Raw genomic sequence first — 12,047 nt, forward strand, 5'->3', positions numbered from 1 at the left:
AGTAGCCTATTTTCAATCAGTGAAGAGTCTGTAATAAAATTAAAGTAATTTGACTATTAATAATAAAATACATACTAAGCATTCATGAGTTTCATCACAATTATCTATATAATAACACATAATAATAATATCATCCATGTATTATATACTGACCCACTTCTGGGCACAGGCCTCCTATACTACTGAGAGAGATTAGGCATCAGTCCCCACACTGGTCTAGTGTGGATTGGTAGACTTCGCACACCCTCAAAATTTCTATATAGAACTTTAATGTATACAGATTTCCTCATGATGTTTTCCTTGACCATTACAGCAAGCGATAATTCACAAATACACACTTTTTAAGCCAAAGGTGTTTGCCCTTACAATTTCAACCTGCGGACATTCATCCCAGCAGTCCATTGCACACTCAACTGGGCTATTGTCACTATTAATAATAATACATTAATGTCAAAAATGTAGTACAATTATTTTAAAAAGGGAATGGAACTTATATAATTTGTAAGGTACTTAGTCCATTGAAAAGTTACATTTGGGGTTGCGTTTTTAGAGGACGCAATTTTATTTTTGAAGTGTAGGGGTCAGTGTAAAGCTAAAACCAAGTTTGTGGGGTCGCCACCCTTGTCCCACGGCCGCCATCTTGAAAATAGGCGTTGAAATGGTTTTACGATGTATCTCGTAAACTTTTTTTCTGACTAAAAAGAATTATAATCATTTTTTGTGGCAAATTAAATTCTCTACAACTTTGGTTCAGTAACTTTTTGTCGTAGAACTATAAATAAAAAAGTTATAATAGAAAATGTTAAGAAATTCAAAGTTAAGCAATGTCCATTGCAACGTCATCAGAACGTGTGTTTATAAGGTTCATAATACTTTTTTTTGTACTCTCATTACGTACAACACAAACCCGCGGTTGTCGGCTTGTACGCGAATTACTTGGATCCTGAATCGCTTTGGCACAGATGAAGCAATTGTTCACAAAATCAAAGTCTGGCTCTGGAGCTTCTGAAACTGACGATAAACTACTGGAGCTGCTGCTGCGACGACGAACAACATTATCGGTTCGGTTGTCCACGTAATAACAATAACACGCAATATGTACAGTAAGTAACTTCCGAAACAGTTCGTAAAAATTGTTTTGTGAACAATCAGTCGTCGCAACAGCAGCTCCAGTAGTTTATCGTCAGTTTCAGAAGCTCCAGAGCCAGACTTTGATTTTGTGAACAATTGCTTCATCTGTGTCAAAGCGATTCAGGATCCAGTAATTCGCGTACAAGCCGACAACCGCGGGTTTGTGTTGTACGTAATGAGAGTACAAAAAAGTATTATGAACCTTTAAACACACGTTCTGATGACGTTGCAATGGACATTGCTTAACATTGAATTTCTTAACATTTTCGCTTATAACTTTTTATTTATAGTTTTACGACAAAAGTTACTGAACCAAAGTTGTAGAGAATTTAATTTGCAACAAAAAGGTTTATAATTTTTTTGTCAGATAAATAGTTTAAGAGATACATCGTAAAACCATTTCAACCCCTATTTTCAAGATGGCGGCCGTGGGACAAGGGTGGCGACCCCACAAACTTGAGTTTTAGCTTTACACTGACCCCACTACACTTCAAAAATAAAATTGCGTCCTCTAAAAACGCAAGGTAAGGCCTAAAAATGTAACATTTCAATGGACTAACTGTGCACAAAAAGATTAATTTGTCACTAAAGTATGTAAACTAACTCCCTTGGTTTTGTGTAGTAGAAATATCATTATTTTTTCTTCTCAGTATGACCCTGTGTGATGTTCTGTATGGTATGTATTATGCTTACATATATATAAGAATATAAATTTTATTATTACTCACCAGGCAACAATAAAGTTGTTATTGCTAGTTTGCTGATTCGATTGTTGCGGCAATAATACTTTTCTGCAAAATGAGTGTTACAAACACGCCGATATTTATGAATGAATTCATTTTGTAAAGTCAGTATATTGCCTCCTATGGAATTGACCCAAAGATCAAACCGCTCTTTTTCCTTTTCTGGATCCGGAAACCGATGCAGCACTGAAATGTAATTATTATATTGTAGACATCTCTGTTAATATTTTACCGATTGTGTCACTTATCTACATAAGAATATAATACAATGTAATTTTATTAAAGTAAATTTTCTAAAAAACATGCCAAAACATAATGGAACTAATCAAATTGTTTTGGGGAGCATGTAAAGCTGTCAAATATTTTGTCATCTCATAATTTAAAAGACATACGTTATAAAGTTATGCTCCTACGTTTGGGTTTGGGTGTTATTTTGTACTATGTTTCCTTTTTAGTTACTTTTTGAGCTATTTAGACCAACAGAGTATAACCTTACTTTGATAATCAAATTCATCAAAATTCACAGCTGAAATAAAGCGAACAAGTCGGCAATTCGAATGAGGTATGCGTTAATTGCGATTCAGGTAATCCAATGCACCAAGATTATTATTTAAAATTTACTTTATGTATACACATGAACACATGATTCGATAAACATTTACCTTCTTTTTGGGGACATCCCGGAACACAACATTTTTTGTCCGACATGACTGCTACTCACAACACGAGAAATAAAAAATGTTTCGTTTAGCACTAAAATGATTAACCGGAGGAGAAGGGACTCAACTCAACGGAAAACAATCAAATAGCACTAAATATTGTCCTGATTTGCACGTAATCTGTACAGCACTTTTTAACAACGATACCGGAGGAGCAGGGGCTCAACTCAACGAAAAATAATCGAAAAAGCACAACACAGAATGAACTCAGCAAAGCAGAAATGCCCACGCGCATCAAAAACACGGCAGACATTGATCAAAAAACGGTAGTCATTTTTATTTACTTTCTTGTTTTTTAACTAATGTTTTACGGCTCAGAATATCAAAGTTTTTTAAGCTCATCGATATAATTTTGTATACAACGCCACCTATCGAAACATTACGAAATTTTTGACTTACGTGACATCTATTAGTTGAAGTAGGAATTAAATATGTGTAATGCTACTAAATACAAAATCCATAACATCAAACGAAAACTACGACTTCGATGTACTCCTCTAATTTGTCACCTTATATTGGCTTTTCGGACCATTACCAATGTACTGAGATTGTAGTCCCTGGAATGTAGTCATTAATATATTGACAAGTTTTGAATTTTATAAAATAGCCCGTGCCGCCTACACAATATAGGTTTTAATTTTAAACAAAAGTATTTTTTTATGTTTAAAATATTATAAATTTCTTTTTTTATTCGTACAAACATACAAAGATTTTGTTTTGTTAATAAAAATTGTATATGGTAAATACTGCAACGGTAGCGCCATCTAATGATAGTTTCTAGAAAAAAAAAATATTAGTGTTTTTGACGCCCACACTGCGGCGCTAGTATCAATAGAAATTAGAGCTTCTATGAACATTCATACCCCTGTACACAACCTCCATTAGTAATTAATAATTATTGATGGAAGTATCAAGACGGCGTGGACAATCTTCAAACTAATTCTGTCACATGAATGTAAACATTACATACGGGCTTGATAATAATATTGCAAAATATAGAAAGATACTTAGTGCAATACAATTCATGATCTTTGACCAACATTTAGAAAATCCATTTTCTCATGAATCGTTTATTAAAAGGTCCGTGTCACGAGAATCAAACATTCGAAGTGGAACATGTTAGAATATCAGATTTTGTAATCTATGGAATAAAAAAAAGGAGGTTGGACTTCCTTCCGGCCCTTCCCTGCCGTGTCTTATTGCGTCATGTAAACGAATGTCTACAAAAATAAACAATAAAGTTAAATAAAAGGTTTTATTTGTAGACCAGCCAGTAGCCAGCACATGAATGTTGCAAATATAATAATAGGTTATGGGCCCAGTAAGTCCTTTAAGTCAGATGACACATGTAAAAATGGGAAGTGTTCAAATAATGCATGCAAAGTAAAATACAAAAACTGCTGCGCAGCACGTGTAACAAGCGCTGGCACTTTTGCCGTATTTAGAAGGCACCAATTTCAGAAATTGGCTATTCCCAGTACGAACTCTCATGGAAGAAAAGAATATCGAGATGCCGTCGACTGTGACTCCGGAATAGAAAGAATTTACAGGAAAATGAAAGAAGATGCAATTTTAAAAGGCAAGACGCAAAAGCGAAACAAATCATTGTAAACTCATTAAAAGACAACCATTTGGAATATGTAAAAGAATGCGGCACTGCTAAGGAAATGATAGAGTACTTTTCGTCACGCACATTTTTCTCAAATTTTCTAAGTAAATTGTATCTAAGACAGAAATTATTGACCTTGAAACATAAACCAAAACTTAATAATTTGGAAGACCACTTTAACACTTTTGATAAAATAATACGAGAATAAGAGATTGATAAAAGATGGATGAAACGGACAAAGTATGTCATTTGTTGCTTAGTATTGACAACTCTGCTTACCAGCCAGTTATTACAGCATTAGAGGTGACAAACATGGAACTAACACTTGAATACGTAAAAAAGAAATTATTAGATGCAGAGCTTAAATATAAAAATACAAGTAAACTTAGTCAAGTACAAGATGAATGTTCATTCACCAGGGAAGTAACATTTAACATTAACAACACAACAGAGGCCGAGGATGAAGCCAAAGAAAATCATTTTTTGGTTTTGTCGCAATAGCAAACAATGTTGAAGATAGCAATAGGATGACTCTTGTTCTAGATTCTGGTGCAACATACAACATGGTTGATGAGAAATACAAGGATTTCATGGAAGACATAACTGAGATAAAAGAAGTAAATGTCAAAGTAGGAAATGGACAAACTATGAAAATAAGATAACAATGAAAGCTAAGATTAAAAACAGAAGAAGGTGAAATCCTAACAATGGAAGCTTTAATAGTACAAAATCTATATCATAATTTAATGTCAGTTAGACGATTAAACAACAAAGGTTGCAGTGTTCTCATATAGAAAAGATGTAGCAACAACAAAAATGCCAAATCATGGAGTATTCACAGCAAGAAGCAATGGTGGTTTATACACAGTTAATGTCTCACACCAGTAAAGTTGCAATCTTCTTTAACAATAACAGAAGACAATATGCTATGGCATAGAAGATTGGGTTATCTTAATCATGCTGGATTAAAAAAGTTAGGGCTGCCAATTACAAATGAAAAGTGTGATATATATAGTCAACTACTGACAAAAGTTAATGAACGATATTGATAATATGGTATTTAAATATATAATGGAAGTCAGTAGGAGAAGCAGTTCAGTGAGAACTGAACACATACCTTTTACAAATCAAACTTAGCTTTTAGGTAAACATCAACATTTTGATGCGCCGGGATCATCCGTGTTGGCACAACCGTTCAGAACAACACCATTTGAAATGGAGACCCAAACATCGTTTAATCATAATTCTCATAAGTGCACAATTTAAATTCATCTATCAGAACCTCATCTGTCACCAGAATCATCAGGTGCTAATTATTCATTGTATGGATCAAACAATAGCATTACGTATGGTGTTGTTCTTACTTCAAAAACAATTTAAAAATGATAGGTAATAATAAAATCAATATCCTGTCTGAACAAACTCTTATACATCCAATAAAAAATAATATAATACAAGAAGCAAATGCTTATTAAATTATTTATAATTACTTATTCATGATATTTCTGTGAACATTTAACTTCTTTGAAAGTGAGTTTCCTTTTTCTCTTTAATAATGATGAACTCTGCAAAGGATAATTTTAGATTAACCCTTAAATGCATGATTTTTCCTTTTTAAATAAAATAAATTGAAACAAGTAGTTAATTAAATATAGATTAAGGGAAAAATAAAGAAAAAATTTTTTTTTTCCAAAAAGTATATTTTTATAAAAAAAACCTTATTGATGTAGATCTACATCAGTATGCATTACAGTTCGTATTAATAATCTGGTTTATATACTATTTCTATTTTACGACTGTCTTCGAATTAGGCTTACTGTATTGAATGAAAATCTTTGAAACAGTTATTTCTCTGATTTAGACACAACGGTACATTACATTTGGTACACGACCATTGTGTGGTGCCCTTACAATTGGGCATCTTGCACCGTAATCGATTGGCAAATACAGGCCAATGTTCAAACCCATCTACGCGCACATCTTTTGACGGAAGCGGATGTTGCGGACCTTCTGGCTTTTTATTTGTAGCTCGCGTTCTAGAGAGGAAGTACTGGGTCGTCCTCTTTTACTTCCACCAGACATACCTATATTGCACAGTGTGTCAGCCAAACAATTGCCAAACTCCCCAAGATTAGGCAGTTGCTTTTTTGACACACCTTTAGCAATTAGATTGGTTTTCAGAAGGACCCATGAGTTTATTGTCGTGAGGTCCAGTAGGTGATAAAACAACCGTAGGTACCATTTCCGGCTCTTTACTCGAATCCGATAGCGTCCTAAGAAACTTGTCCATCAGGTCGACGCCGCCCATATGCATATTGTACTCTTGCACAATTTTGGGACAAGGAATGTCAATTTTTTGTTTAGCCCTCTTGTCGTATCTTGATACTTTGCTAACAGGCTCGGCGCCAACGTAAGTTGATAATAGAGTGACTACTTTATTGTCTTTCCACGCAGAGGCCGAAAAGTCTACTCCATCTGAATGAGAAACGCGTTCCTCATATGTACCTCTCGGAACAGAAGTTTTCATTAGTTCCTTTTGTCAGGAGTCGACAATTCGGTAGCCTATTTTGCTGAATAGTTCCGACACATTGTATACCCTGTTTATTCAAGTAATGTACCAAAGGCAGGGATGTGTAAAAATTATCGAAAAATACAATATGATTGTTCATCCTTGGTATAGCTCTCGCCAAACGTATAACGACGTTATTTGTTATTCCGAGATCAGGCTCATCGGCTGGTTTGTCTTTGTTTTCTTCTTGTCCAGAATAGACCTCAAATCTGTAAGCATATCCCATGAGATTACAGAGAACATAAAGCTTGTAACCCCACTTGTGAGGCTTATTTGGTAAATATTGCTTTAGAAAATGTGCAATTTTCGTTGAACACATCTGTTCATCTATAGAAAGTCGTTGGTCTATTGCAACTGATGAAAATGTCGTATTTAGCTGTTCTATCACAGGCCGAATCTTATGGAGGCGATCGTGATCGGAATGGTCCCGCGGAAGATGTTCATTGTTATCGTTGAAATGCAAGTAGCTCCTAATCATCTCCAACCGATTTACCGGCATTACGCTCTTTACAGGATCGTACTTAAACTTGGAATGCCAGTATGAGCGTACACTAGGGAAATGCTCCACTGACATAAATAAAAGAATTCCTATGAATTTTTTTAGCTCCCCAACACTAATGTTGAAAGATACTGAAGGGTTTTTTTGTACTGTATATAAATTGGTTTCATCAACAATTTTTTGAAGAAACTCTGGTGTGAAGTAGTGCAAAAAACATTTATATGGTGTATCGAGTTCAGTTATAGCAGAGTCTGTTGTGCTTGGTTGGTGAATTAATTTTGATTCGTCATACATCAAACTGTCTTTTTTCCAAATGAGTTTCCTTTTATCAAATTCTACATAACTCGCTTGACCTTCTTGCATGGGTAATGAAAAAATAACTTCACTCGATGGGCCAGGCAAATCTTGAACTAGTGGTGGATCACTATAGGTAGGATCTTCATGATCCTCTGCCTCCTCGTCCTCCAATTCTCGAATCATTTTTCTTGCATTCTCAAAAAAGGTTTCCTCATCTTCACTGTCATCTTCCAAGCCATCCTCAGAAATATTTCCGTCTTCTAAAGCCGCCAGAAGTTGTTCAATATCTCTATCTGCCACTCTACGGGACATTCTGTAAAAATAATTATAAAATTCGAATCAATAAATTACGTATCTATAACAAATAAGTCAAAAAGAAAAAATATATTATACGTATAGTAAAACTATTTCTTATCGATTTTGCATATTGATGTGTTTCTACATCACAATTATTCCGCAGATATTTACAAAAACTGTTATTGTATTCTAAAAAAAAAAACGTAATGTGTTCATCTTACCTTTATCCTCTCATAAATCACTTTTTGCACAAAATAATACTATTTAGTATTCACTAAATAAAATTACAATTTTACCGCCAAAGTGTGTATTTGAAAGTGGCGCGCCAAGATGTCAAATTTAGACAAGCAAAAAAGTGAACTGTCATATCATGAAAGTATGCGTTCAAAAACTAAGATAGATATTTTTAGCACCTATTAAAAGTAAAACATACTATGTTCGAATTACCGTTTAGAAATTATGTACGGAAGAAAACACTGATGTAAATATACATCATCATGCATTTAAGGGTTAAAGGAAAGTGGGGGAATGGCGAACACCTAACGGAGAATTGAAATAACACAGCAGAATAATGACGAATGGCTTTATTATCATACTTTTTGAGCAATATAAACTATATGAGTAACAATTTAAAGAATCAACATTGATATTTTTTAAATAAAAGGTAGCATTTTAAGCGAAAAGCAAAACCAACCAAAAAGGGGGTAATTACGAACATTAATCATTTTTAATCAGTCTTCAATTTGTCAAATGTTCTATCTAGGACATTTGGCAAATCCTATCCCTATCTATTTAATCAGTCTTCAATTAGGTACCACAGAGATCACATTTATAGTCTGTTGACGTCGATTGTTGATCCGGTACACAGCTCATGAGCCCAATTCTTGCACACATAACACATTATCCAAGTTTCAGAATTGTTATATTTTTCGTTATAACAAATACAATAATACTCATCGTTTTTGTTCTATTCTTTTTCCGTTTTTTTATATTTCTCCTCCACATTGCCAAAGACCAAATCTCTTCAATAATCTTGAAATTTTTCCGTACTTTTCTCGTTTCCTTTCCATTTTCGTCTTCACGTTTCAGCCTGTTTCTTTGACTTTTTCTCAGTTTCTTTACTTTCTCTTTATCGTTTCTTATTTTCTTTTTCTTCGAGTTGATCTTTTATAGGTGTGCTAGTTAATAAGATAGATTGCTTTTTGGAGATCTTCTAAATTATATTTTGTTGCTGTTTTTCATTCATAATGTCGAAGCATCTAAAACAATTAAAAGAATAATAATGAGACACTGTACAAATTACAGAGGGGTAATGCCGAACGTTCGCCATTACCCTTCACGGTCTGTTCGCAATTGCCCCACAGTATGAAAAAACATAAATGTAAACAAAAACATAGGTTATATTTGCATTTGCGGTTGGCACTATTCCCATTGGAAACTTTGATTACATATATATATATTCCTCCAGCTCTTAAGAAGCCTGGCCGGGACGGACGTGCCCGACAAATTTCTCCTGTTCCTGTGGACGACTCGCCTGCCTAACCATGTCTAGGCCATTATGGCGGCTCAAGTGGATCTACTCTTGGTCGCAGTAGCTCAAATGATAGACAAGATCCATGAAATTACTCCTCAGCCTGGGCAGCAAGTGGCTGCAGCATCAGCGTCGAGGCCGGCATCGGTCGCGGCCCCTCGTGTCCGGCACACACGATTAAGTTACTTTCGCAACGCATCAACGGCGTGTCGCAGCAATTAGCTGCGCTGTCAACGAGTTACCCTTCGCGCTCGCGGAGACACACGCGGACACCTGCATTTTGGCGCCGACGGAACCGGAGCCGCTCTTCTGCAGGCCCGAGACATTGCTGATATCATCGTCGATTTGGAAGCATGCACATTCCGTCAGGGAAACGAACCAAGCAGTCGGTGAAAACGGCAGCACGCGACTGGTCTAGTGTAGTGGGTGGTCGTATTTTTATGACTGATCGCAATACAAAACTAGAATATTTAATAGACACCGGGTCGGACTTATGTGTTTACCCAATTAAATACATTCGTAATAGACGTTGTGTAAAATCTGATTATAAACGGTCGGCAGCCGGTAATCGGCAACGGTAGTACGATAAATACGTATGGTTTGGTAAATCTGTCATTGGACTTCGGACTTAGGCGTGCATTTGTGTGGCGCTTTGTTATAGCCGACGTGACGATACCTATCATAGGCATAGACTTCTTGTCATACTATAACCCACTAGTCGACGCTAGGAACCTCCGATTAGTGGACAATGTAACGTCATTTACGGCTCTCGCCAAGCCGGCATTACCTGGTTTATGTAAAATAAAATCTGTTTAAAAATTATCAAAATTGATCGGTTTCAAACATCTTCAGTCTACGGCTTATCACCCGCTGCGAACGGAATGGTAGAACGATTCCATAGACAACTGAAATCAGCGATTATGTGTCACGCCAAAGACAACTGGTATGAAGTATTACCACTGGTTCTGTTCGGGAATTCCCAATTTTTATATTTTTAATGGTAGTTGATAAATATTCGGAGGTATGACTCACGAAAACGGCTCACAAGCTATGTTGAAAGAAACAATCTTAAAATTTTTGATACAATGAATAGTTATTCTCAGATGGCTCTTCATTTGTAAATCCTTCCATTCGTCAATCGTTAAACATAAATTGGTAACGGATTGTAATTTTTTCATTATAATATTCTTTTTCTCCTCGTATTTTCCATCAATGATATCGGTTATTGTTTTGCGACATGGAATTTTATATAATGGTTTGTAAGAAGTAATCAAAGGACGACGGCCAGAAAAATCACGTATTTATACTGACACACCCAAAAAAAAAGCTAATAGAAGAGAAACACAATGAAAAGCAATTAACAAAGCTAGAACAGGAAAGAAGGGTAAGGGCAAAACAAATGAAACATAGTTCTGATTGTGTTGGATCTGATATAAGTTTTCAAGAGAGTTCAACTTCTATCACAGATGAAAATGAAGTCGAGCATGAAAATTTTGAAATGAACAGAAGGCAATTGACAATTGATGTAATACCAGAAAATATTAAAGACTGTTAATTTATTTTAGTGAGGTTCCCTGAGAAAACAAGGATTATTTACTATGTAGGAAAAGTCGCCGGTCACTATAGTCAGACTGCATTTAAAGTATCTTATATAAGGAAGAAACCAGGCTTTCGTGGACCTTTGTTTTCCTTAATTGTGGAAGATATTCAAACTGTTTATATAACTGATGTTGAAATGATTCTTCCTGAACCTAAGCCTCCAACAGTGTTTCGGGTCCGTATTAAAATCGTTTTTTCTTTGGATAAAATAAAACGCAGAATTGGCCATGCGTAGACATTTTTATTGGAACTAAATTATCGACAAAAAAATGAAAATGGCTGCAACAACATTTCAGTTTTTATAATGAGCCGCAAGATGGCTCTAACAATAATTTATTTTTATATACATACATGTTTAATGAATTTTGTATATCGCTGTAACAAACAGTTTGTACTTGTAGAATATCAAAACTTCTCACTTTTTCAGTAATTTTTTCTAATTTTACTGGTCAATAGTTTTTATTATCTTGTTAATTAACAAAAACTTATTGCAGTGCTAATCCGCACCAAAGATTAAAAATTGTGATTCTAAATTTAAGATAACTAATTTACGTAGAAAATGAAGTAATTTTATGTTTTATTGTTAGAGGAAAGTAATTTATTTTTCGTTAATTTTAAGAAGTCATTTAAGTTTACATAAAAAAGCCATGTTATTTATGTTGACAATAAGAAAAGTATTTTAAAGTTTAATAGAAGTTAAATCTTTATTTTTGTCTTTAATTTCATTACTAATAAAATAATTTTGATTTATGTGTCGTTTTAATCGCACGTACGGATCTACCCCACAGCGTAGGAAGGTACCACTGTATATAGGTGCCCCGTTGTTGGAGACCCTCATCAGTCGTTATATTTTTTATTCTAATATGAGTACAGTCTATTGCACCTATTACCCTTGGAAAATTAGCAATATTGCGAAATTTCCTCATCCCTTCTTCTTGCTCAACCAAAGTAGCAGGCATTTATATATCGATATGATAAACAGGATAAAGCTTCAGTCATTTTCTTGCAAGTTATGCTAACTCCGCAACTGTCAATAATGTTGAACAGTTTATT

At 34.8% G+C, this 12,047-nt stretch overlaps 1 long non-coding RNA gene across 1 annotated transcript; it reads right to left on the bottom strand.

The window, feature by feature from the left end:
• Positions 1–6: 6 nt before the first annotated feature.
• LOC119188608 lies at positions 7–2,871 on the bottom strand. The gene is made up of 3 exons (XR_005111966.1): positions 2,537–2,871; positions 1,860–2,060; positions 7–28 (listed from the first exon to the last, which is right to left on the bottom strand). It is a non-coding gene; the product is annotated as an uncharacterized LOC119188608 (long non-coding RNA).
• Positions 2,872–12,047: the final 9,176 nt, after the last annotated feature.

The sequence above is a fragment of the Manduca sexta genome, chromosome 7, assembly GCF_014839805.1.
Source record: "Manduca sexta isolate Smith_Timp_Sample1 chromosome 7, JHU_Msex_v1.0, whole genome shotgun sequence".
NCBI lineage: Eukaryota > Metazoa > Arthropoda > Insecta > Lepidoptera > Sphingidae > Manduca > Manduca sexta.